The following is a 24,597-nucleotide window of genomic DNA, read 5'->3' as shown; positions in this document are numbered from 1 at the left end:
ACACACACACACACACACAAACACACACACACACACGCGCACACAGGGAAACACAGAGAATGCCATCTGCTTAGGTACTGCTATAATCCCAAAAATGAAAGGATAATACTAGCTCTTATTGGGACTTGAACCTAAGACCTCCAGCATACTGTACTGATGTCACTGCCACTGGACAGATAGGTATTAAGTTTTCCCTTAAGGGCCTTACCCTTTCAGCTAGGAAATCCCACTGCATGGAGAGTAAGGTCAAATTACAAACACAGAGAAAGTACTCTATTTAGTCACTATTAGAATCATATAAATGAAAGACTGATATTAGGTCTCATCTGGGACTCAAGGTCAGGATCTTCAGCATACCATGGTGGTGTGAGTGCCACTGGACAAACACAATTCCTATATAGGTTGGTGTTGAGTATTTTATTTAGAGCCTTAATGACTTGTTTTAATCTGTATTCTAGTAGGAAAAAAAGAAAACAACTGGCAAAATCGCAAAGCTTTCATCAGAGAGGGATATTGAGACAGATGATGTCTCTTAAAGGGCATATTGTATGTGATATGCATGATGTGAGCATTGATATATGTGCATATGGTGCATTTGCATGCATGTTCACACACTAACAAACACACACACACACACACACACACACACACACACACACACACACACACACACACACACACACAAACACACTCTCTCTCTCTCTCTGTCGCTCTGTTACTCTGAGTCTCATAAACTTGCTTCATCACTTCAGTACTTTTACTCAATATTAAGAGACAAAAATAGAAATTCAAAATTTGATTTATTAACCTTACCATCTGTTTGTACCACATCTCTCTACATAAGAATATCTTAACTAGGCCATGTTCTGCAGACGGTAAAGAACAAACTAGTATGTAGTTACCCTGCTGCGTTAGAAATCTAAGTAATGTCCATAAAGCAAACACCTGAGCAAGGGAACATATAAAAAGCATCCACACAAGCCAGAAATGAAAATACATAAATAAAGGAAATCAGAAAAATGAATGAGTGTCATAAACCTTCATTCAGTATTTCAGTAATTTGATAACCTCCCAGCCCCAGTCAAGGGGACATGGCCAGAATATTATATACAGTCAAAATGCTGTAACATACATGGTATGCAAAGACACAAATACATTTCAAGATGCTTTATGACTCAACTGAGAGAACATCATCATCATCATCAATCCACTTTTTCCTAGTTTCAAAATGGAGTCTGGTTGCCACGCCAGCGTCATCATCTAGCTCAATTCAGTGCCACTCTCCAATCTTCTTCAGCAGTCTTGCCTGACTGTCACAGGTATTCTCTCACACAATCCATCCATCTCTTTGCTGTATGCCCTTTCTCTGCTTGGCTTCTTCCTTTTGGTCCCAAATCTTCTTCACCAGATTGTCTTCTGCTTTCCTACACATGTGCATGAACCACCATAGTCTGTTCCCGTCTACTTCCTCACACTGGAACTACTTGGGCTTCCGTGTTGATGGCCTTATTTCTTCATCTGTTACACAATGTGGATCCTACTGTCCATCACAGGCACTTCATCTTTGTCACCTCTATCTTCCTCAGCTACTCAGGTTTCCTTACCCCTGTTTTGTATACCTTACCTTTCAGCTTCTTAGGCATTCTTCAGAAGCACATTACTGCTGACACTCGGTATCTACTGCCCCTCAGATTCTAGCTTTGACCTCCTCATTCAGGCTTCCCTTCTCCTCAACCTCCCTCCCAGATACTTGAAGCTGTTAACCTGTTCCACTATCCTCCCTTCCATCTCAGTTCTCATCTTATTCTGATTTTTCCACATTTGCTGCCATTACAACTGTTTTATCTGTACTCACTTTTATTTATTTATTTATTTATTTATTTTATTTATTTATTTACTTACTTATTTACATTTGTTGACTGGGAAATTCTGACTGGATGCAGGTCCTTTTTCAGCGAAGGCTCGAGGAGAAAAGCTCCACAAAGTAATGTTAATACAATCATAGTTCCTGATGAAGAGCATAGTACCTACATTAGACACATAACATCTGTGCCATCTAAGATGGCTTGTATTCTAAGAAGTAAATAGCAGTTATTAACATTGTTACAGTAAGAAATTACAGCAGTATTATAAATAATAAGCGTACAAGCATCAGAGTTGGCTGTAATCAAAGGTAGTTAGTGGGGTGGAAGAGAGGTTGAGGGTAGATGGAGTGGGAGATGCTAGTGAGGAGAGTTACAAGGGCATAACCAGCATTTTTAGGTGATCTTTAAGTACAACTTTGAAGTGGGTGCATGATGGTACAGAGGTTATTTTGGAGGGGAGGGTGTTCCATAATTTGGCTATTGAGCTAGAGAAGAGTGCTCAGTTTCATCCTATGTGCCTTCAGTTTTGCATTCTATTCCACTATGCTGAAGTCCATGCTCAGGGACTGACTGTACTGCCACAACGTCTGCATATAGCAGCTTTGTTGATCTGTCTTTCTGACATGTTTGTTAATGTAGTCCATCACCAGTATGAACAGTAGTACGCTCAGAGCTGAACCCCTCTGCAAGTCCAAACAGTGTCCAAAGTTGTATCATTGGATCCTTGTATATAACCTTCTCTAATTCTAGTAATTCTGTTTCTGGGATTTCTTACTATTGCAGATCTGCCTAAATCAGCTTTCTTGGGTTCTTGTCATATGCCTTACCCAAGTGTAAGAGTATTACATTTAGAGTCCTTCCAGCTGAAAGAACATCTGAACACAAATAGTGCCAAAAGAACATGAGACCCCTATGATCTAATCTGCAGTGTGTCACCCACAATTCATCAAGTTTGTTTAGCAGCACTATAGTCTATATGCTTACCATATAACTGTTTGCAGTTTTCACAGTTCTGTCTTCCATCTTTATGACATTTTCACTTCCTCAGTCCATCTTTCACCAATTTTCAAGATATATAACTATATAGCAGAATAAATTGAAAAAAAAGACTTGCAATAAGTAGCACTGCAAAAAAAAAACTATTTTTATTTAATGTAAAAGTGCTAATAATAACCTTACAGCCAACATCATTATATTGGTTAAAATGCTAGCACCATAATGATTTTGCTGTGCTCATCTCAGTACTCCTCATTTTAGTCTACCTGTCAGCTAGTGAAGAGAATTAAATTGAAGGGCCAGTTTTCAAGATGTTAAAGGGGTCAAACTGCTGTCCTGTAGGGTTTACATGTGTATGTGTATCAGTTCATCCTGGTGAGCAAAGGAGAAAGGTTGTTACGAGTAATAAATGTCTAGGGTGGTCAAAGTCAATCTTTGCAGTCATGGAGATATGCTAGGGTACCTAAGGGAGATAAGGACCTCACTTTGGTAGACAGTAATAACCCCATATTCATAATAAATGTTTTTTTTTAAATATGTTATTATGGGCTGGTAGTCTCGGTGACTCATTGGGTGTCTTGGCTCATCTGGAATACAAGAATTTAATGTTGAAATGTTATATTAGGGATAAGATCAGAACAATATGATGGCCTCTGTATAGGGCTCTTGGTATTGGCTTTATATCTTGATTCTTATAGTTGACACTGAAAAAAAGTAAATAGGATGGCTTGGGATTTCCTAGCTGAAGCTTTGAGTAAATTCGGATTTTCCCAGAACTTTGATTAAAGCAGTTTAAGATGTGTTTGAGGGCACACTCATGTGCCAAGAGAGAGCTGGTCTATATTATGAAATGATACAGTGTGTTGTGGCACTTGGCAAGGTTGTCCACTGTCATCCTTTTAAACATGTTACCACTTGTTCGAATGATTGCAGTCATTTTCCTTGAGTTTTTCATGCTCACTTCCTGTTAACATCATTGCTGTTTGTCTGCATATATTCCGATGACCCTTACACCGTGCTCTCTATCACCTGAGATACTGTTGGCAGGCATTACTACATTTCTAAGTGAATGGTTTCAAATTATAAGGTAAATCATAGGTAAATGTAAATGTTATATCTGTTCTTCTCTCCAGCAGCATCCCTTCAAGTTTAGTAGACACCCCATCTATTAAATGTGTTAGGAGCAGTGATAAAGGAGTACTATATAATGGATTTTTCCAGGTTATTATAAAACTGGCTTTACAATGCATATGAATAGCACTTCCTTCGGATACTTCTGTCTGTCTGGGCACTTCTAACCAGTTTTCTGCTGTGCACAATCGTCTTCAAGGTGAGCCACTGCCTTTGGCTGACATTTTCTAGAAGCAGGTCTATGTTGCTGCAAGTCAAATAAAGAGCTGTTTAATTTAAAGGCAGATGTGTTGTTGATGGCCCCAATAGTTTCATGTTTTTCATCTATTTTCATCTATTTGTAACCTAATGATTGTTGCATTTTTGATATTGATACTCTTAACACAATCACTAATATTTCCTAATTCCCTATAAACATTGGCAGTACCTAGGATCTGAATCTGGGTCTTGGATGCACATTCCTTCTAGGCTAGATTTTTGGGTGACGTTGTTAGGGCTGCAGGCTTATATGAAGACCTAACTTGACACTGTCATCTTTTACACTGGGCCTTAGCCTGGTGTTAACATCTTTTAGTCTGGTCCCTCTCTTCATATTATCATCATCTACCATAGGTCTTAGTTTGATGTCATCATTTGCTTCCCCAAACCTTAGCTTGGTGTAATTAGTGTCTATTACGGGCATTATCCTGGTAATATAGTCCTTTACCCTATGTCCTGGCTTTATGTTATCTTCTCCTACACTGGGGCTTAGCTTTGTGGCCTTATGTTGTTATCATCTTCTATCTTAGATTTAGCTTGGTGTCACCATTGTCTGCCATGAGTACTAGCAGGGTGTCATTATCTTTTACCACGTGACTGAGGTGTTATTACCTGAATAGAAGGCTTTTCATCAATGCCTTTGTTGTCATACTTGCATGATTTATTAAATTAGAAAATCACAAACTCATATGAACAAAGGCATCCACACGTGTCTCACCTCTGGAGTGGTCCACCCCATTGTCAATTTTTCTTGGATACATCCTGCAATATTTATGATGGTAACATTTAGAGAGTGACAGCTTTTTGGACAAAGGCTAACTTATACCTGAACATCTAAAAGTTATTAATGGACCCTTAGTCTATTGACTTTTTAATGAATTGTGGTATGTAGAATATGAGATTGTGAAATCTTAGTTTTGCCCTGATTTCTCTCAGTAGCTGATGTATAATAATTCTATATGATTTTGGCTTAGTGCTGATTATGTCACTATAATGTTACACAGTTGCAGCTATTTCACAGTTTTCTCTCTCCCTCCATTTTGATACTTTAATAAAGATGTTTTGGAAAAAAAGCGAGAGACAAAAGAATCAAAAGAAATAGCTCGGGCCTACTGGCTTTTGGAATGTTTTCACTATGATATGACCAGAACCCTTAAAGCTGTTAGTCATGAACTTCTACACAATAAACTTCATAAGCTAAACTTTGATGTCAGTATGATAAAATAGTAGCTACCTAATGATATAATATTTCCAAAATACAGTCAAGATTCCTCTGATAATGTAATTTTTAACAACTGTTTCCTAAAGCTTTGTGTTAATTTTTCATTCTGTGTTAATGATATCCTACTAAAACTATTTCATCTTAACGTTGCCTTGTTGGATGATATTACTCTCACTGGATCTAGCAAAACATGTTCTGACCTAAAAATAAAGTTACAGAACTACACAGGGACTTGTGATTGGACTCTTGCTAATAACCAGCTAATCAGTCCAAAAAAAACATTGTAATGGTCTTTGCTATTGTCCAGGAAGTCTGATATACCTCCAGTATTATTTAAAGACAACCTAGGCAGTACCATCCTTAGTCCTTCTGAGGAAAAATACCTTGGACTGATGTTGGTTCAACTTGCTTACATTTACATCGCACACACACACACACACACACACACACACACACACACACACACACACACACACACACACACACACACACACACACACACACACACACACACAATTGCTCCCAGTGATCTTGTACAACCAAAATGTTGTTATGGAATGCCATACTGCCTCTTTATTCCTTCAATAATATACAGAGACTGCAAGGAACACAAAGTAAAATCTGTAGTTTATACTTTCTGCAGACCCTCTTGTACTGTACTACCACTTATTTCAGGATGTCACGTGACTACAATTATCTTCTATGTACATTGGTCTTCAAAATTTTTAATTTAAGCTACCTCTCCTCTCTGAAGACAAGACTACTGTTTAAGGACGTAAACTACAGTTCACTCTCACACACTTAAAATGACAACCTTTACCTTGCCTACCCTTATTTCATGACAGCTGTTGGGGACAGAGCCTTCTCTACAATAGGTCTAAGCATCTGGAACTAGTTACCCATTAAAGTGAAAATCCAAGATACATTGGAGGTCTTACACACTCTCAAAGACAGCCTTCTTAAAGTAACTCAGTGTACCTGCTTTTGTGACAATGATTAATATTATGTAACAAATCAAGCTGTCTGCATTGAACATAGTAATGACTCTTACGTGTTGCAAGATGTGTTTGCAGTTTAAGAATGCATATGTATATAATTTGCATTTGATGATAGTGTCTCACTTCTTAGTCTTTTGTATTTCTAAAATAAATGATTTATAGTCAACTGCATATGTATTTAACTCAATAGTTTGCTGTTTCCTCATGTACATTACTTGTGGTCATTGCTTATGGGAGACCAGTGGTGTCATGGAAGACATAATAAAATAGAAAGGTACCACAGAAGTCATTGTTTTGTTCTTTGAGCAAAGCTTGTGGCTGAAAGGGCTCAAAAGAGTACCCTGCATACCTGGTAAATAAATAAATAGAAATAAAGTACTAACAATAAATGACTGTGCCATAACGGCGTAGTTTCAAGAGTTAATTCAAAAGAGATCCCCTTTTCTGTTTCATAATCAGAGAAAGTTAAATACAAGTTTGCTTAAGAGAATAACTCCATAAAAGCTTATGTGCTTAGCTGACTTACCTAGTTTATATCATCCTACTTTTATTTGTAAAATCGTAGATCCCAGCACAACTCAGCTGCATTGGCTAGTTGATGATAGATGAAAAGAAGCAATGTTTCATCCAGGTTTCCTATCTAACTATTGACAAACAGGGACAAACAGATATGGTCAAGAGGAATTGACGCGTACAACCAATACTTCGATCAGACCTTTTAATAATCTGTTCACATGAATCCTAATTTCATGAGAATACCCTTTTCACAAAAATCTAAACGTATTTATTCCAGAAGATAGAAATCAGAGAAACAAGATGGAGGCATTACCTACTGCGTGAGACAAATCATCCACTGCAGGATCCTAGATTCACTCCTGTGCATTCAGCACACTGGGCAACAAATACCCTCCAGCACCCATTGTTTCCATACCGGGTATGGATTTTACAGGATCAGGTTGCTAGCCCAATGCCCAACCCTCCTCAGATGGTGCACTACACACTCACAACTAGGGCCAGTTTAGAGTTTCCAATCTGCCTACTGCATGTCTTTGAAATGTGGGAGGAAACCAGAGCACCTGGAGGAAAACCACACAAATGCAGGGAGGACATGCAGACTCCAGACAGAAGGCACCCCAGATGAGAATTAAACCAGAAAACCTCTTGCTGTGAAGTAACAGCTCGGACTACTATACCACTGCACCATCCTCACTGTATGCTGATGACAATTTATTCAAATGCTTCTAAATGCAGTACTTTAAAATGTAAATTGCTACCCCACTGGGCCAAATTAATACACTAATGCATTAATGCAGCATAAAGCTTGCGCTGTACAGGCAGGCATCACAGTACTGCACAGATATGCAGATAGCTGCACTTGAAGAAGATAGGCATGGTAACAAGGAAACTTTGTAAATAAAGTGAAGCACTGCAGCCAAAAGCCTGCAAAAAAAAGGCTAGCCTACAATCTTATTTCATATTCTGCTGAAGTCATGAGAACTCAAATGAGAAAGAAAGATGAATGGCAGCATAAAATGACATTCAGAGTGGGACTCTGAGTTTCAGATAGCACATCCCAATGCTTCATAGATGCACTATGAATGTGCAGAGAGAGCTAAGACGAATGACTGGGTATTCACAGCATGTTGGCAATGTGCACCTGAAAGCACCTACCCCATAGTCACTGCTACCCTCATGCAAAACACGAGGCTCATAGGGAAAGGTTTACTGTAGCCTCACTGACATAAGTTGCATCCTAGCACTTAATTCACAACATATTCAGGTGCTCTAATATTCTGAAGGCCAAAACATGCATTTAAGATGAATGAGCAGCAGATATATTTCAACAACTTGGACTGCATTTAGCTAACAGAGCAGCAGCATAGAAAGAAGACACAACCCACAATGTCAGTACTGTGCTAAGAGATGTACGTGCAGTGTTGCACGTAAGTAACTATGATCCTTTGGAATGCTGCCTGTATCCACACAGTTGTGTGGATAAAATTATTTGTTAGGTATACATAAACTAGAGCAGGTGGCTTCAGTTGTACCCTTTTGCAATGATGCAATTTCTCCTATGCACATCTAGGCACCATATCTATCCTAATGAGGCAGGAGTGACAAGCCCCACCCCACCATGATATCCAGGCTGCCCTAGTGTTTTTTTTTTTTTACAGCATCATTTCTAGCATGCTGTACTCATGTACCTGTGCACATACATACTCAGCAAGGGGTGTTAGGCTGGTGACACAAGACTACCAACCACCACACCCAACATCCAAGCAGTTCTAGCCTTTTTTAACACCAGTGTGTGTACACACTGTACTTCTGCACCTGTTTACATGCATACCTAGCAAGGGATAATTATCCAATAACATGTGACTAGCATTTGTACGCACTGGACTCCTGCATCTGTTTACATGCATACCTAGCAAGGGGATAGTTACCCAATGTCATGTGACTCTCCACATCCCTGCATTCCTGGGCAATGCACAGAATATGTGGGTATGCACATTGTACCAGTCCTGGCATACCTAGGAATGTGTACATGCTTCAGCCTTCCGTCACTTTAGCATAGCTTCCCCTTTACAACCTTACATGACTTCACCAAGCCAAACATAGGCTCAGTTACATTTTGTAGTCCATGTATGTATAATGTTGTGTGGCTGTTCAGCCATACCTTATAGTTCTGCAGAGGCATCATCAGCCCAGTCACCAGAGACTAATCTGAGTCACCTATAACACATAAGAGAGAGAGAGAGAGGGGAGAAGCAATTGAGGAGGGTCAGTGTTGTGTACCTGTTATGTACATGGCTGTGGTTTAATTTAGCCAAGTCATTTGAGTTTATATTACCATGACAGGAATGGACCCCAATCCTAAGTCAAAGTATGATTAAAGTTATTGACAATAGTATTGTTTCAATATTTGATCTTAGCCAAAACTTCTCTTTGCAGCACCTGCAATGTGCCCAGACCTGACTTCTTCTGTAATTCATATTAAGTTTTATATATATATATATATATATATATATATATATATATATATATATATATATCACTAGCATATCCAAATAGGGCTATAAATTCTGTTTTACGAGCTCCATTACTCCTATTACTATTGGAGCTGTCTGGATATCCTTCTTCTACATTGCCCACATTTCTACCTGCAAATCTTGATATTTTTTGACTTTGTGTCTCGGTACATAAGACACATTAACCATTGGGTGTATCAGTTTCATTGATCAATGCTACTTTTGTCATTTTTTCATGGACTACTATATCTGGTTTTCTCACATCTGTTTTCTCAACCGTTGATAATGACTAATCCCATGTGATATTAACTTCATAATTTTCTATAATGCTTTGTGGCCCATGTTTCCAATGCTTTTCAGCTACTTCAGTACTGGAACATTTGCGCAATCCCCCATGCAATAGTCTCACCACATTATTATGCTTTTCAGTATACAGGCTCTCTGCCATTAGTGTATCACACCCAGAAACAAAATGTGCAACTGTTTCACTTCTGTTTTACAGAATCTGCATTTGTCTGCTTCTCCCACATGTTTAATGGAATTTGTAAACCAACGTTTACATAGTCCACTATCCTGGGCCACAAATATTAACCTTTCATCTTTTGGTTTAAATTCACCTTTCCTTAACCATTCCTGAGTCAAATCCTGCTTGATATGAGGCTGTTCCAGGAGTTTTATGTACTTGTGACAATATTTATTATTCTTGTTCTATGTTTTGCCATCTCATTTGCTCCTTCTCCTTATATTTTTTTTTTTTTTTTGGCACATTCAGCTGCTGATTGATTTTTGTCTACTTCTCATTTGATTTCTTTTCCCCTGTGGCACCAATATGCTTCCGATAAACTAAGACTTCCTCTCCTCATGTTTTAAGATTTCACTATGTTTAGAACTGGTGAAGTCAACAGATATGTATGCAGTCCTACAATTTCAGAGCTATACATGTGATCAGTTTTACAGAGGCCCATACATCGTTCAGAAAGAGGAACATATAATTTTGGTATACAATGATTTTTATATATCGTTTCATAAGTGTGAAGCATTTGTCTTGATATCTTGTCCAACCGATCCAGTACCTCTTGGGGACAATCAATCACCCCAAAAATGTAAGTAAGAACAGGAAGAGCAAATTGGTTTATAGCTTAGACTTTCTTCCTATATGTCACGGCTGTTTACAGTATTAATTTTAGTCTTCTAAAACATTCTTTACTGAATTTTGTTTGCATTTGTTCATGTTTGATTGCTGATCCTTCATCAATTTCAAAAATGTATATCAAATTCCTTTCCCAGACGGATATTTTCTTAGTGTTGCAGCTTTCCTGCTTCAAATGTTCCTTTTGCGCATTTATCAAGACCAAATGACATTCTTATATCAAGTGAGAAAGTTTTAACCAATTGCAGTTGTGCTTTTAGTTCCTTATCTGATGAATTATATAGTTTACGTCATCCACAAAAAGAAGATGAAAAGTCTCTACACTTAGTTGTTTTCTGGGAGCCAAATTCTAAACAATACATAAACTGTTAAGCAGACAGATTAATGGGTTAAGGGCAAGACAAAACAGCAGCAGTGACTAACAGTCACCCTGTAATATACCCCTTTGTATTTTTATCCCTTGGACAATAATTTGTACTTAATCATGGCTCGACTGCAAAGTGGTTTGCCACTGTTTCATGGTCACTCTAATGTAATTGATCAGTGTAAGGTGCATCTTATATATCTGTATGCACTCCTTTATCCATGAATATGGGATGTTGTCAAATGCTTTTTTGTAATCTATCCATGCCATATTTAAATTCTTCCCCTTTTTACAAATTCTCCATTATGACTTTATTTGGCAACAAATGATACTTTGGTCCATATGACTTTCTTTTGTTACCATTTTGTTCTATTGTCATGACTGAGTTTTCTTCTAAATAACTATAAACTCTGTTGGCATCAGTTCCAGTACAGAGTTTACACATCATCGGAAGGCAAGTTATTGGTCTCTAGTTTTTAGAATAGATTGCAGGTTTACTTTTAAGGAAGAGTATCATTTTTTTCCTGTTGTTAACCAGGTTGGTGTCTGTTTGGGATGTGCATATAAGTAGTTCTTACTCAGGACTAAGTTTTTGTGTAAAGATGTTATTACTTTTAGCCAGAAGTTAGATATGGCATCTGGGCTTGGGTTTTTTTTAAATAGGAGCTTTTCTTAATTTTGTTTTAGTTCCTCTGGCCATTATTTTTGTCCCATTTTATATAATGTACATTTGAACTTCATCTTGTTTCTATCCATTCAGAATTTTTGTTATGTTCCATAGAGTCTTGATAGATATTTCTCTAGAATGTGTCTGTTTCTTCTTTCTTGGTAGTGTTTCTATTCTTTTTGTGCTGTTTCCCAATTCTCTTTTGCCTTTGAACAGGCTCTCTGGCTTTTTTTCAATTCCTCTCCATTCTCCACACACTGCTTACTACGCAATTCAATTTTTGAGACATTTGAGTTTTCTGCTGTTCCACTAACAAATACACTCAGATCTAACAACTCCAAAACTCCTACTTAATTCTCCATATTCACTTTTCTGATTCCTGCTTCTCCGAGCCACCTATGCACCTGGACCAGAAGATAAGAAGTGTAGCACAAAAATGCGTCCTTGTACATCAAAGAGTGGGGAAGTTCCCTGCTGCCCTTACCAAAATTTCATTAGTCAGTAATGAATACCACCTCTTGTCTCCCCTGAAAAGAGGCCACTGACTGTGCGAGGGTCTATATTAGATGAACAAAAGTTCATCTTAACGAATGCTCACATGAGCGAATATCCAGGTACTCTAAACTGCAATTGTGGGGAGGCTGTGCCCCCCACCCCCCCACCCCTAAATATATATTCTAACTCCGAGATCGCACTACAGTGAGGAAAGGGCAAATATTCCCATCTTCACTGTACCGCGATTTCGCAATTGCGGTTTCAAGTTCCGCAATATTTGCTCATGTGAGCGTTCGCTAAGATGAACTTTCGTTCATCTAATATAGTCCCACTGTGCGAGACTAACCTGGTCAGCAATGTGTAAATAAATAAATACATAATTTCATTTAACATTATGATCAAATAGTCTAATACTTGTTTGCAAAACATTATTCACCAAAATCAAATTAGAAAAAAGGACCATTCAACACTGTTGTCTGTACCACATCAGTAACACATTACAATACACTACTTTGTTATTTCATACCCCAAATGCAGCCTTCATATTAATGGGTTATGGATAAGTTCACTTTTCTTCATGTTTTAATATGTCATTTTTAAGTTTTCTCTCCTTTCAGTGCATTACCAACTGAATTTGTTTGTCAGCCTTGTTGAAAATTTTTATCTCTTCTATCATTTTCAAACAGTAAGTCACTAGTAACAGAATTATTCAGGAAGTGAATTTCCCTCAGTAGTAAATTAATGTTTTTATAATTAGCCCAAATCAATATTATGAGCCTGCATCCACTTTTAATGAATATATCTAAAAGTCGACTGTGCACTGTAGAATAAGTTGACAAAGCTGCACAGTCAGAATAACTTTGGTACCTGTTTGCACAGAATACATTCTTGAAATACACACTGTCCTTAAGCAAGTTCCTTTATTTAATAAGTTAACATCTAAAAGTTGAATTTGTTATTTTAAAGTACCTTGAATGAACAAGGGACTCGGACAGTGAGACGTTTGTCTTGGGCCAGTTGTTTAATACTGACACTGATGTAGAGGTGTAAACATTCTCAAATTCCCTTAAACTAATCCCTTCCCTGTTGCCTGCAACCACCAGTCCATTCATCACTTGCCATGAATTGTCTGAAACTGTAAAAAAAACATCCTGAATTAACCAGAAAACATGTTAACCATGGTAACCGCTGCAGCAATAAGGTTAAAATGCCATATATTGTGAATAACATGCTGTTGAACAAACCCAGAGATGACATTGTGAAGAATATGTGCACCACAATTAACACATCAAAAAAATCAAAGGCGAGGTCACTGCTTCAGCATAAAACCAATAACAAAAAAATGCCAAATCCAGCATCTACAAGAAAATTATTTAACTGTTGAGTGCTTTGGGCTGAAAATGGACTTCATCAGAACTAATAAAAAAAACAAATACAGACTCATACTGTCACAATACACAGTTTTTAAAAACAAAGATAATATGACCGTTTAATTAAAAACATCAAGCTCACTATGGCTATGTATACACACACACACACACACACACTGTGTGTGTGTGTGTGTGTGTGTGTGTGTGTGTGTGTGTGTGTGTGTGTGTGTCAGCTACTTGGGCAGGGGCATGAAGCACTAGTTGGACAGAGAGCGTGCTGAAGGTTTTAGTTTGATCACTAGGCTGAGATCTGGATCCTATAGCTGTGCCAGTGAGGAGTCTTATTGGGGATCTGGAGAGAAAGGGAAAAACCTGCCCCAGACTAACTGTGATCTCTGTGTGCTCTTAAGGGAAATTGTACTTTACTGTGTGTGTACTTGTTATCCCCCCAATGTATATGCCCCTCACTGGTGCTAGTGGTGAGGATTGAGGCTGCTTGATTACTGGGCTAGTGCATGGGCATCAGGGTCTACTCAACAATGTCGAAAGCTGATACTGTCGGCACCACAACAGTGAAAGCGCAGAACATCGTGCAGCTAAACAGAAATCTCTGTAGGGGGAGATTTCCGTTTACCTTAATGTAGTGCGGTGTCAGAGCTGGAATATTTAAGTAGGGAGTGTGTGGGGGGTGCAGGGGGGCTTGCCCCCCTGCCTATGCTAGTTAGTTTTTATTTTTGTTTGTTTTGTTTTTTAAATGTTATTCGATGTTTTACTACATCGATAACTAGAGGTCGACCTTTAGTGATTCGATGTAGTAAGATTTCGATAACGTAATATAGACACGGGCATCACACGGTTCTTCAGGGAGGATCCTGCATTTTGGGTGAATTGGTTATTTAGTCGGCGATCAAATCATTGAAGTTTCACTTCAGGGAACTTTGTTCATCAAACCCTAACCACTAAATATTAATTTCAGTGAACGTTTATCTCTGCAAAAAATTTACACAGAGAAAGGAAGCAGTCAGCCAGAAGCACAAATTTGCCCTTTTCCCCACTGTAATGCAATTCCAAAGTTGGTATGTACAGTTGGGGGAGTGTGGGAGCTGCAGCACCTCATATTTGGGGTGTGTCAGGGGTAAAGCCTCTTACTTTGGTGGGTTTTACATATTGTGGTGTCTGTTCTGGTGTTGTTTTGGCCAAGGGCTTAGTTTCCCTGTTTCCATTTTTTTTTGATGAGAACATTAGCTGAAATGAATGTTTCATGGTTAGGGTTCGATGAAGTGAACCTTCACTGAATTAATATAGATGCTAAGAAGTTATTTAGTCATCCACCTTGTTATGTACTTGGCTAAGTAAATGACCCAGCTCTAGAGACTGCACTGTTCATTACCAAAAAAAAATAATCGAGGGCAGGTACTCCTTTCATTACCATGACAGCAATACAGTGTTTTCACTCTCTATTTCCTATCAACTACTGAGAGGAGAGCTGTGACTTGCCTGCAGAGCCGTAAAGGATCTGGTCCTTTGTAACCTCCCAAACATCCATAAAACAAATACCACCTTAACCATCCACTCAGGAGAACAAACATCCATCAAAACATAAATAAAACTTATTGTTAGGACAGATAGTTGTTAAGCAGAGTAGCTCCATAACCCTTTTTATGTGTAACTGGCTGACTGGATGGACAATTGTAAATAAACCCTGGTGTGGTTCCCACAAGTCCTTATGGAAGAGGACAGAAATTAACTGTGGTTAGGTATTGATTCATGTCTTGGTAAGTGGGTGGAATCATTTTCTAGGCTACAAATGGTCTGTCCACTGAGTAAACAGCCTAGGATGAACCCAGGATAGGATAAGAAGGGCTTTTTCTGTCATACTTAGATGTATTTTTCATTGGAGCACAGACACTAAATCTATGGATTTGGTAGTCTATAAACCCATGACTTAGTTTGGATAACAAATGCATCATCTGTCTTACTTAGATGCATTTCTCATTGGAGCACAGATACTAAATTTATGGATTTGGTAACCTATGAACCTGTAACTTGGTTTGGATAACACATGCATTTTCTGTCTTACTTAGATGCATTTCTCACTGGGGCACAGATATTAAATCTATAGATTTAGTAATCTATAAACCCATGACTTAGTTTGGATAACAAATGCATCATCTGTCTTACTTATATGCAATTCTGACAGGAGCACACATACTAAATCTTTGGATTTGGTTCTGAAGATCAGCGGTCCTTTAGCTGTACTTCATATGGATGCAGGGAGCCTTTGCTTTTTATGTTGTGTCAAGGTTTAAGGTGATCATTGTGTAGTGTGTGTGTGTGTGTGTGTGTGTGTGTGTGTGTGTGTGTGTGTGTGTGTGTGTGTGTGTGTGTGTGTGTGTGTGTGTGACTGTGTATGTGTGATTGTGCACACATGCATGTGTATTTCTGTGTTTGTTTAAATATTTGTGCATTTATATTATTTTTTTATTTACTGCACTATATTTTATTAGACTTTCTTAATGTGCAGTGCTGATAATGAGTTGTCTGTTATCTTGTGTGAATGCTGCACAGTTGTCTGCTGGTGGTATACTTAGTGGAAAAATTCCCATCCATTAGCCAGATCTGTGTCATTCTAAAGTCATTTATGGCTGTCATGTGTTGTGAAGATAACCACTGTCAATCTGTTTCTTGCCAGTGACTCAAATGTACTATAAAGTGACCACTCTTATGGGATAGTTTCTCTAATGTAATATATTATAGGCATCCTTCATGCCCTTTCACAGCAGGATGTCACTTTTGCCTGTTTTAAGGGTCTGCTGCATAACTGGTGTACAAGGGAATGTAGCAGCAATACTGTTGGAAAGTTAGATATAGCCTCATGATTCAGCATGGAAGGTTTATTGCAGCACTGCTTCTAAAAGTCCTCTATTTGCATTATCACCTCAGCAGCCTGGCAAGTAGCATTTAAGACATAAAAGTACCTCACACCTTTCAGTAATTTATATTTATTAGGAGTCAACAAAAATGCTGCCAAGAAAGGATGCAGGAGGGAATAATACATAAATATCCTTTATTAAAAAATGGTTAAGCTTTTTTTTTTCACCATAATAATGAACTTCATCAGAAGTGTATATATATATATATATATATATATATATATATATATATATATATATAGCTAGATATATATAGATGTGTGTATGTACACATATATCTATAACTTGTGTGTGTATATATATATATATATATATATATAAAACGACACACAAAAGGAAACCAAGTAACAGAAAAAGCCAGTAAATGTCTGAAGTAGAAAGAAGTCAGGAGCCAAACTGAATTAACGTGTTTCGTTCACTTTTAATCCACCATGAACTTCATCTGATGATATGTGTACATGGCCACGTTTCCCCCTCGGCAGTATGCCGTACATATTAATGATGCCATGCTGCCAAGGGAGAGCCAAGGAACATGGCTATTGAATCAGTGTATGGAGAGGTGTAGTGGCTACCCATGGCTGCAGATGAATGAGACCCTCACTGTAATGCTCCCCACCACTGTTGTAATGTTGTGAAGTGTGTCAAATGTATATGGTGTTTATTTATTTATTTTTATTTATATATATTTTTTACTGCATGTTTGCACAGAGCCGCATGGAGTGCAGCAGTGCCAAACTGTGCACACACATAGACAGCTGACACCTACCAGATATCTAAAAATAGAAACCGGATGCAATTAATTATTCATTAATGGGTGTGTTTAAGCATGTTTGCGTGGCATGGCCAGGTGCTCAACAACACTAACAGGTAGCCTAGTAGTATATTTGAAGGTATACTAGGTTTTATAACATCCAATTAGCTACATGGATAGAGTTAAAGACTCATGTGTAGTAGGTCATGGGTTTGAGTCTATAACAGGCAGAATATGTATGTAAATAAATGTACTATTTTTATTTAATTTCATGAAAGCATTTTGAATTTTGGCACTGCTGCACTTTGCTAAGCACTGCTCATTCATGCTAAGCAGTGCATGAACATGTTAACAGCTACCAATGTTTGTGTGGTGCTAGGCCTCTCTAAAAGCACTGTTCTGCAAGTTTTTGCACTGCTTAGCTTTGATTAGCTGGTTTGCATGCTGCTAAGTGATTTTGTGCTTTTTGAATGTTGCTCAGTGACATGTAAGGGTGGGAAAACAGCCTATATTAAGCCCAATAGGCTGGAATCTGCATCATTCATTGGAGTTCCATCTACTGTTGGTATGGTTGGCAGTGTTGGTGAAGGTGTGCACTTTTGGGTGCAGAGGTAGGTTATTCAGGAGTCCAGGGTCATGGTTGGGCTCCTTGTTAAAAACCATGAAACCAGGCTGATCCAGGAGTGGATTCTAGGGCTTGGAGTGTAAGGTGGAGGCATGGGACTGTTTGGCCAGGGAGCTCACCAATGTTACTGGTATCTCCCGCACAGGTGAGCAGTGTCATCACCACCATGATGATCTGAAAAGGAGAAAGAGGAGAACCTTAGCACCTGGGTCCAAGAGGCAAGGGCAGAGAATGGTCCACAAATATGAAAGTAATTTTACCTCTGTTTACCAATATGCAAGTTGAATTTTGCAAATCTGGTAAGCATAATGGCATGCTTCTCTCCCTACAGCTGCAGCTGAGAGGGCTTGCAATGTTGAATCCCATGCTGGGTGACTGGCCAGGTTGCACTGTGAGCGTGGTAACTTTGGATTTAGTATGCTAACTGTAGTACAATAAGCAAGAAAGAGTAAAGCATTTACTCCAGTAAAGTATAAACAAGAAAAACTGTAGTGCAATAAATGGTCAAGTAGAACTGTAGTGCAATAAATGGCTAATTAGAGCTGTAGAGCTGTAGTGCAATAAATGAACAATAAGAGCTGTATTTCAATACAATAATAACAATACCAATAACAGCAAGCAAAATGTTGTTCAGCAAGATTGTGTTGTCATAACCATGGCAGTAGAGCTGTATGCATTGCTTGTCTATAATAAAGTTGCTGCAGTCAAGTGTAACACTGTAATAGCTGTAGAATGCAAAAGTAATGGCCTGCAGACAGTATTGCATAATGCATAGTACTGCCTAAGGCTTTCTCCAGGCCAATACTGGTCACATAAAGCACTCTGTTCCTCCTACTTCAGGTAATAAAGGCATATGGGTGAGGTAGCCCACTCCATGGGCAGATATTGTGTGTGTACTTCACAGATATTTCAAAGCAATTACAATACAAAATGTTCACCAGCATTATTGATACTAAAATAAAGCTGTTTTAATAAAAGCAGTATGGTTGTATTCCATGCATGTGTGTTCTACTGTCAGTGCAGTAAATTATAACCCTGTAATAATTCTAGAATGCAAAAAGAATGTCCTGTAACTTGTATTGCTGGAATCATACTATGGTTGAAGGTTATCTCCAGCACACCATCAGTCAAATAATGCTCATATTTTCTCTCTCCCCAGGAACAAAATGTATACGACTGAGGTAACCCATGTTATGATTGGATATTGTGTTTAGATTTCACAGAGTTTTAAAATTAATAAGAATAACATGTTCACCAGCATTGTTGATTCATAAATAATTCTGTCTACTTCCAGTATGGCTGTATTCTTTGCATATCTGTACTAAGTTGCTGCAGTCACTTATTACATTAATTGCAGATGTCCCCTGCACTCACAACTATTGGGATCCATTACCATGCCTGGCAACTAAGGCATGACAGCTGTCTAGTTTTTGAACTCTACACAAACATACCTCTTATGTGTCACAATTTCTCGTGCTATAATTAATATTGCGTAATCTGTCTGTCACAGGATTACCACAGAACTGATTACCTGGAATGCAAAGTATTACCAATCCTGCTTACAGAACACCTTGGCAGTTAAATAGGTCCACATAATGTGCAAGTGTTCTATCTAGTTGTGTATCTGCATTTCTTATTGCTTGGCCCATACTATCCCAAGAAACAGCTTGAGAGGTATTTATGTGCTACATCACCTAGGAGACTTGTAATCACTGTACACAAAACTGACAATACACGCCTGTAGAGTTAATATTACCACTGGTTTCAGGAATATAATCTGCAATATCACTAATGGACTGTTTTGCTCTCACTCCCCACCCCTTATCTGCATGTATTTAATATTCTTATGTATTATTATGGTTTACTATTAACATATATTGTTAAAATAACTATATTTTGGGAAATGTGGTATATTATTATTATGTGTTATTATGCTTTCATATTGACATATCTTGCTAAATTAACCATTTTTGTTGGTCGTTTGTGGTTTATTATTGTTATGTGTTATTATGCTTCCATATTAACATATCTTGTTAAATTAACCATGTGGTTGCCCTTATGCTTTAACTGTTACTGCCATGCTGTTAACATATTGACTGTTCTATTATTTCATGTATTGTAATACATAATATACATTGCTATGTATTTGGGTTATTTAATATGATGTTCCTTGCTGTTAATACTAACAATGATTTGTTCATAACTAACCCCAACTTATTGCTATACCTCAATTACCACAGCACTTTAAGGTGCACCAGTTTCAGCTAATCCACCTACCTTGCCTCAACTGGCCATGGCACTGGGTTCCAACACATCTGGGACCCAGACCTGTGGTGCCCCGTCTGCTGCCCCTGCAATACCTACAGCATCAGGAAGTGCCACCCCATAGGACAGGACTGGGCCCCCCTCTGGGAGCGGTGGCCAATGGGGAGTTGTCACCTGGGATGAGCTGCCTGTCTTGGTGCACAGGATAGTCCACTATGGCTATGACCAGCACCTGCACTGGATTGAGGACATACTGGCCAACTTGGTGGGGAAGCCTTGCCCCAGTGCTCAGCCTCCAACACTGCCACCCTCGGGACAGTGAAGGTACAGTGCAGACAATCCCATGGGTGGGGATGTGAGTCATGCTGCTGCCATCTGGAGGCACATGGGACTTGAATTCCACAACACCCTCCCTATCCAAGGTGTTCACCCTTCTCATGTGTCACACACTGCCCCTGTCTGCTGTTCTGTCTGTCTTGTCTGTTTGCAAGTGCATCCTCACCTACCTAACTTACCTCCTCCACACAAACCTATGTCCCTTCTCCAACATTCCATTCTCACCTTAAAATAAAATGGGCACCTGCCCCCCCCCAAAAAAAAATTGTCTCATACATAGCTCTCCATTTTGCACACGTGTCCACTGGACACATGTAATTTGGTCCAATTGGGTTGACAATGCAGTTATATTGTCATTGTCCCTCTATATCGGGTTTGAGAACCCAAATTCATCTACAAATTCTGTCAAAGTACACAGTTGTTGCTGTAGAAGAAATGGATAGCTATGGTTCTTTCCTACACCCTTCCTGCACATCCCTCTCTGCCTTTCGCTTTGTTTTTCCCCCTGCTTGCCCCCATTTCACCACGTTCCTATATCCCCTTTTTTCTTTTCTTTATATTTTTTTAGAGCAGAGCTGTGCGACTTGCCACTTCGCACAGCCTCGCTAAGCTGAGCTAAAAAGAGCTATAATGACTATATGTGTTTATAACACTGTAAGACACATACAAAAGAAATACCTCTGTCATGTTTCAAACCCAAGCCCATCACACCTGCAGCACACTGTATTAACCCGCCACTCCACGCAACTCTTACTTAAAACAAGTGGTTTAAACAAAACATAGTAATTGCCAATTACAGTCATTAAATGTGTCTCAGAGGAGCCGCGCACCACAATGCACCGAGCAAACTGGAATAAAAAATAATGGAAAAAATGGGAGTGTATCTTGGACTCTGGTGTAATAGTACACCACTAGACAGCCAAAGACATGATAATGGATGTAAACGAGGCCTGTGATAGCAGGTAAATGTGCCCTTTTATCAGCAACATGTAGAAAGTCACCTGCTAAGGCATTAATGGCAAAATACATGTTTAGCTGGGACTCTGGTGCAGAGATACATCCATATAAAGCCATGCACATACTAATGTATGTAGGAAATGTTTTGTATCTTGCAAATACACCTGCTGTAGTAGGGACTCTAGCTCAGTCTGTTAAATGCCTTGCATATAGTACATTTTGCCACACACAGTCCTGGGTTCAAATTCAGTGTTGTGCTACATTCCAGTCACATTATTGTGATGACAACAATTAATAAATGACTCGTGCACTCTTTATCCACACAAAGCATTGTAAATTAAATAACTGCTTTTCAGTGCTGGAAGTTACAAGCCTGCAGGTAGGGACACAATTCACAAATCCATGTAGCATTACTTTATGTCACCTACTACTCTGTTATTGACACAGTTGCCTAACATATGTATCTTAAACACAAGCCTTAAATGGAGCGTAAACAGTACTCTCACCCTGGCTGTGACTCTACAACAAAGCTGACACAGCTGACACAAATACACCTACAGCTTGTTGTCCTCCAAAGTGTTCATACTCTCTGCCTATGTCTATTACCTGCAGAAGCAGCTGCAGTCTGTGGTACACACAGCTCTATGTAAAGGTTTCTGCTGCAGACCTACCCTCTGCAACGATGTAGTCTCTTCACTCCAGTAGTGTCCAACTCAACATCTAGGAAAGGGGTCCTGGTCTACATGAAGGCCTTATATACTGCACAGTGGTTGCATGCCATTGGCTAATGATAGTGCACTTCAGTTGTTTTCACTGCTATTAGCATATCAGAGCAACAGACTGGTTTAGAGGTAATTACCTGCTAATGAGAAGCATGTTAAAAATGCAAGCAGCTGGCTATGGGGAAACATTCTATATGAGACTTCCCTCACACAGAGCACATCTTTGCAAAACATTACTAGTAGCACATTTCAACAGAGGAGTACTGCACTCCACCAGGTATGTAACTGTTTTTTGTGTATAACAGGATGCAGATGGGAGGATAGAGGTATGGGGAATAGGGATTACAGCAGTAGGCCTGTCTTAGACCTGTGCTAATGACATGCCATTGATATCCTGCTGTGATACACCTATAGGGGATGCACAGTACTTCAAGGTTGCATTGTCTTTTGTCATTGTGGCACTGGTGTTGTTAGACTGTTCTTTTATAGTGGTTGTAATAGCACACTGCTGTTTGTCTGGCGCTGGTCTTATGACATATTATTGGGTAGTTAGCCTTAGGGGAAACACCACAGTAGACTGGAGTGTTGGGTGTATGATCATACAGCAGAATGCCTCATGGCACATAGGAAAATACCTCAGTATTGATACTATCTCAGTTATATCCACACACGTAGTATGTTGCCACACTGTGGGGTATGACATGTGTGAGCAAGCAGTGGATAGTGCCTGCCATTTTGTCCTTGCTGTAGCTGCACATAGTGGGCGTCCACATATCTGATCCTGTAAAGTGTTGCCCTTGTGTTGTCTTTCAGGAATAATGTCCCAGAGCCAGCACGTCCCCTTCTCAGATGCGGAGAATGAAATAATAATTGCAGGACTAAGGCAGCATCATGACATCCTGCTATCCATGGGGAGGCATAACAGGGAACAGCAAACTGCATTGTGGGCAGACCTTGTCTGGGATGTGAATGGTATGGGCCAGCAGGGCATGACATATGAGGTTTGACACTGGGCGAATGACATGATAAATGCTGCATGATGAAGGGCATCAGATGTAGCCAGAGACTGTACTGTCACCGGTGGAGGGCCTGCAGTGGAACAATGACTCTCAGCCACTGTGGAATTCCTGGCATACCTAAGCACACACAACAGCACCCAGGCATCCATCACACCATACACCATGGAGGCGGATGCCACAGTTTCTGCAACTGAGGAGCATGCAGGTGAGCTTACCGTGATTTCACTGTAATACTGTAGCAGTCAGTGCATCAGACTGTAGATACTTTTATGTGGTAGTCAGGTCTTTGTTCTTTGGAGGGGTTAACTTCAGATACACAGTCATACACAGATTGGGACTAATGCAACAAGTAATACAGTAGCTACTGTAAATGTGAGATATGGCTGTGCACACTTCAATAGTGGCAGTACATCCAGCACTACAGAGGGTCATGTGCTGTCCACACCATGATGTGGCAGGCCAAGAGCTCATGGTCCTTGGCAGTCTTGTGGAGGACACAGTCCCAGCAGACAGCAGTCATTGTCAGGTACTAACACCGCTTCTAACCTTGGGCATGGACATACCAGTGCAACTCCTGGCAGAGCCAGTTCCCATGTTCGGAGCTGGAGACAGTGAACTGTCAACTCTACCATGTATGGTCCAAAGCTGTCCAACATACACATGTATAGGGCTAGCACTGAGCTTGGCTGTGTACATAGTTTCATAGTTTCATAGTTTAGTACTAGGCTATCTGCCCTGGGGCATTTGTAAGCCTAGCCATAGTGATGTGGCTTTCGCCACCCCATGAAATGGTACAAAAATGCACAGAATAGATTTAGAATACTGTGCCTCTGTCTAGTAGTGACACAGTGAAGGTCCCCTTATATAATAGAATTAGTTTACTGTGCCCCTGTCTAGTAGTGACACAGATGTGACCCCTGGGGTAAACTTACGATCTCCCATCCAGTCATCAAGATTTCTCTTGAAGAGAGTCAGTGAGGGGCTCTGCCTAACATGAATTGGGATCTTGTTCCAGAGCATGGGAAGCCTCTGGGTTATGAATCTATCCTTCCAGCATGTCCTATTTATACTTGTGCCGAGGTTTAAGTCTTTAGCTCTCGTGGTTCTGATAGATTTGGATTTTTTGAGGTGGAGCATGTCCATCAGTTCCTGATTGGACATGGCCTTGTACGTCAGGCAGAGATCACCTCTGAGCAGGTGGTATGCTACTGAATAGAGCTGGAGTTTCTTTAGTCTGGCAGAATAAGACATATGTTGGAGACCCTTGATCCTCTTGGTGAGGTACTTTTGTGGTCTCTCCAGCTGTTGCAAATGCCGGGTGAGGTACATACCAAATGGGGCATTGTACTCAATCATGGGTCTGATGAGGGAGGAGTATAGGGGTACAATGACATCCTTGGATCTGGATGTGAATCCCTTCATGATAAGGTGTGCAAGGTATAAT

This window comes from Protopterus annectens, chromosome 10.part0 (genome assembly GCF_019279795.1).
Source record: "Protopterus annectens isolate FY-2018-M chromosome 10.part0, PAN1.0, whole genome shotgun sequence".
In the NCBI taxonomy this organism is placed as follows: Eukaryota; Metazoa; Chordata; order Ceratodontiformes; family Protopteridae; genus Protopterus; species Protopterus annectens.
Note: the sequence above shows the minus strand (reverse complement) of the source record.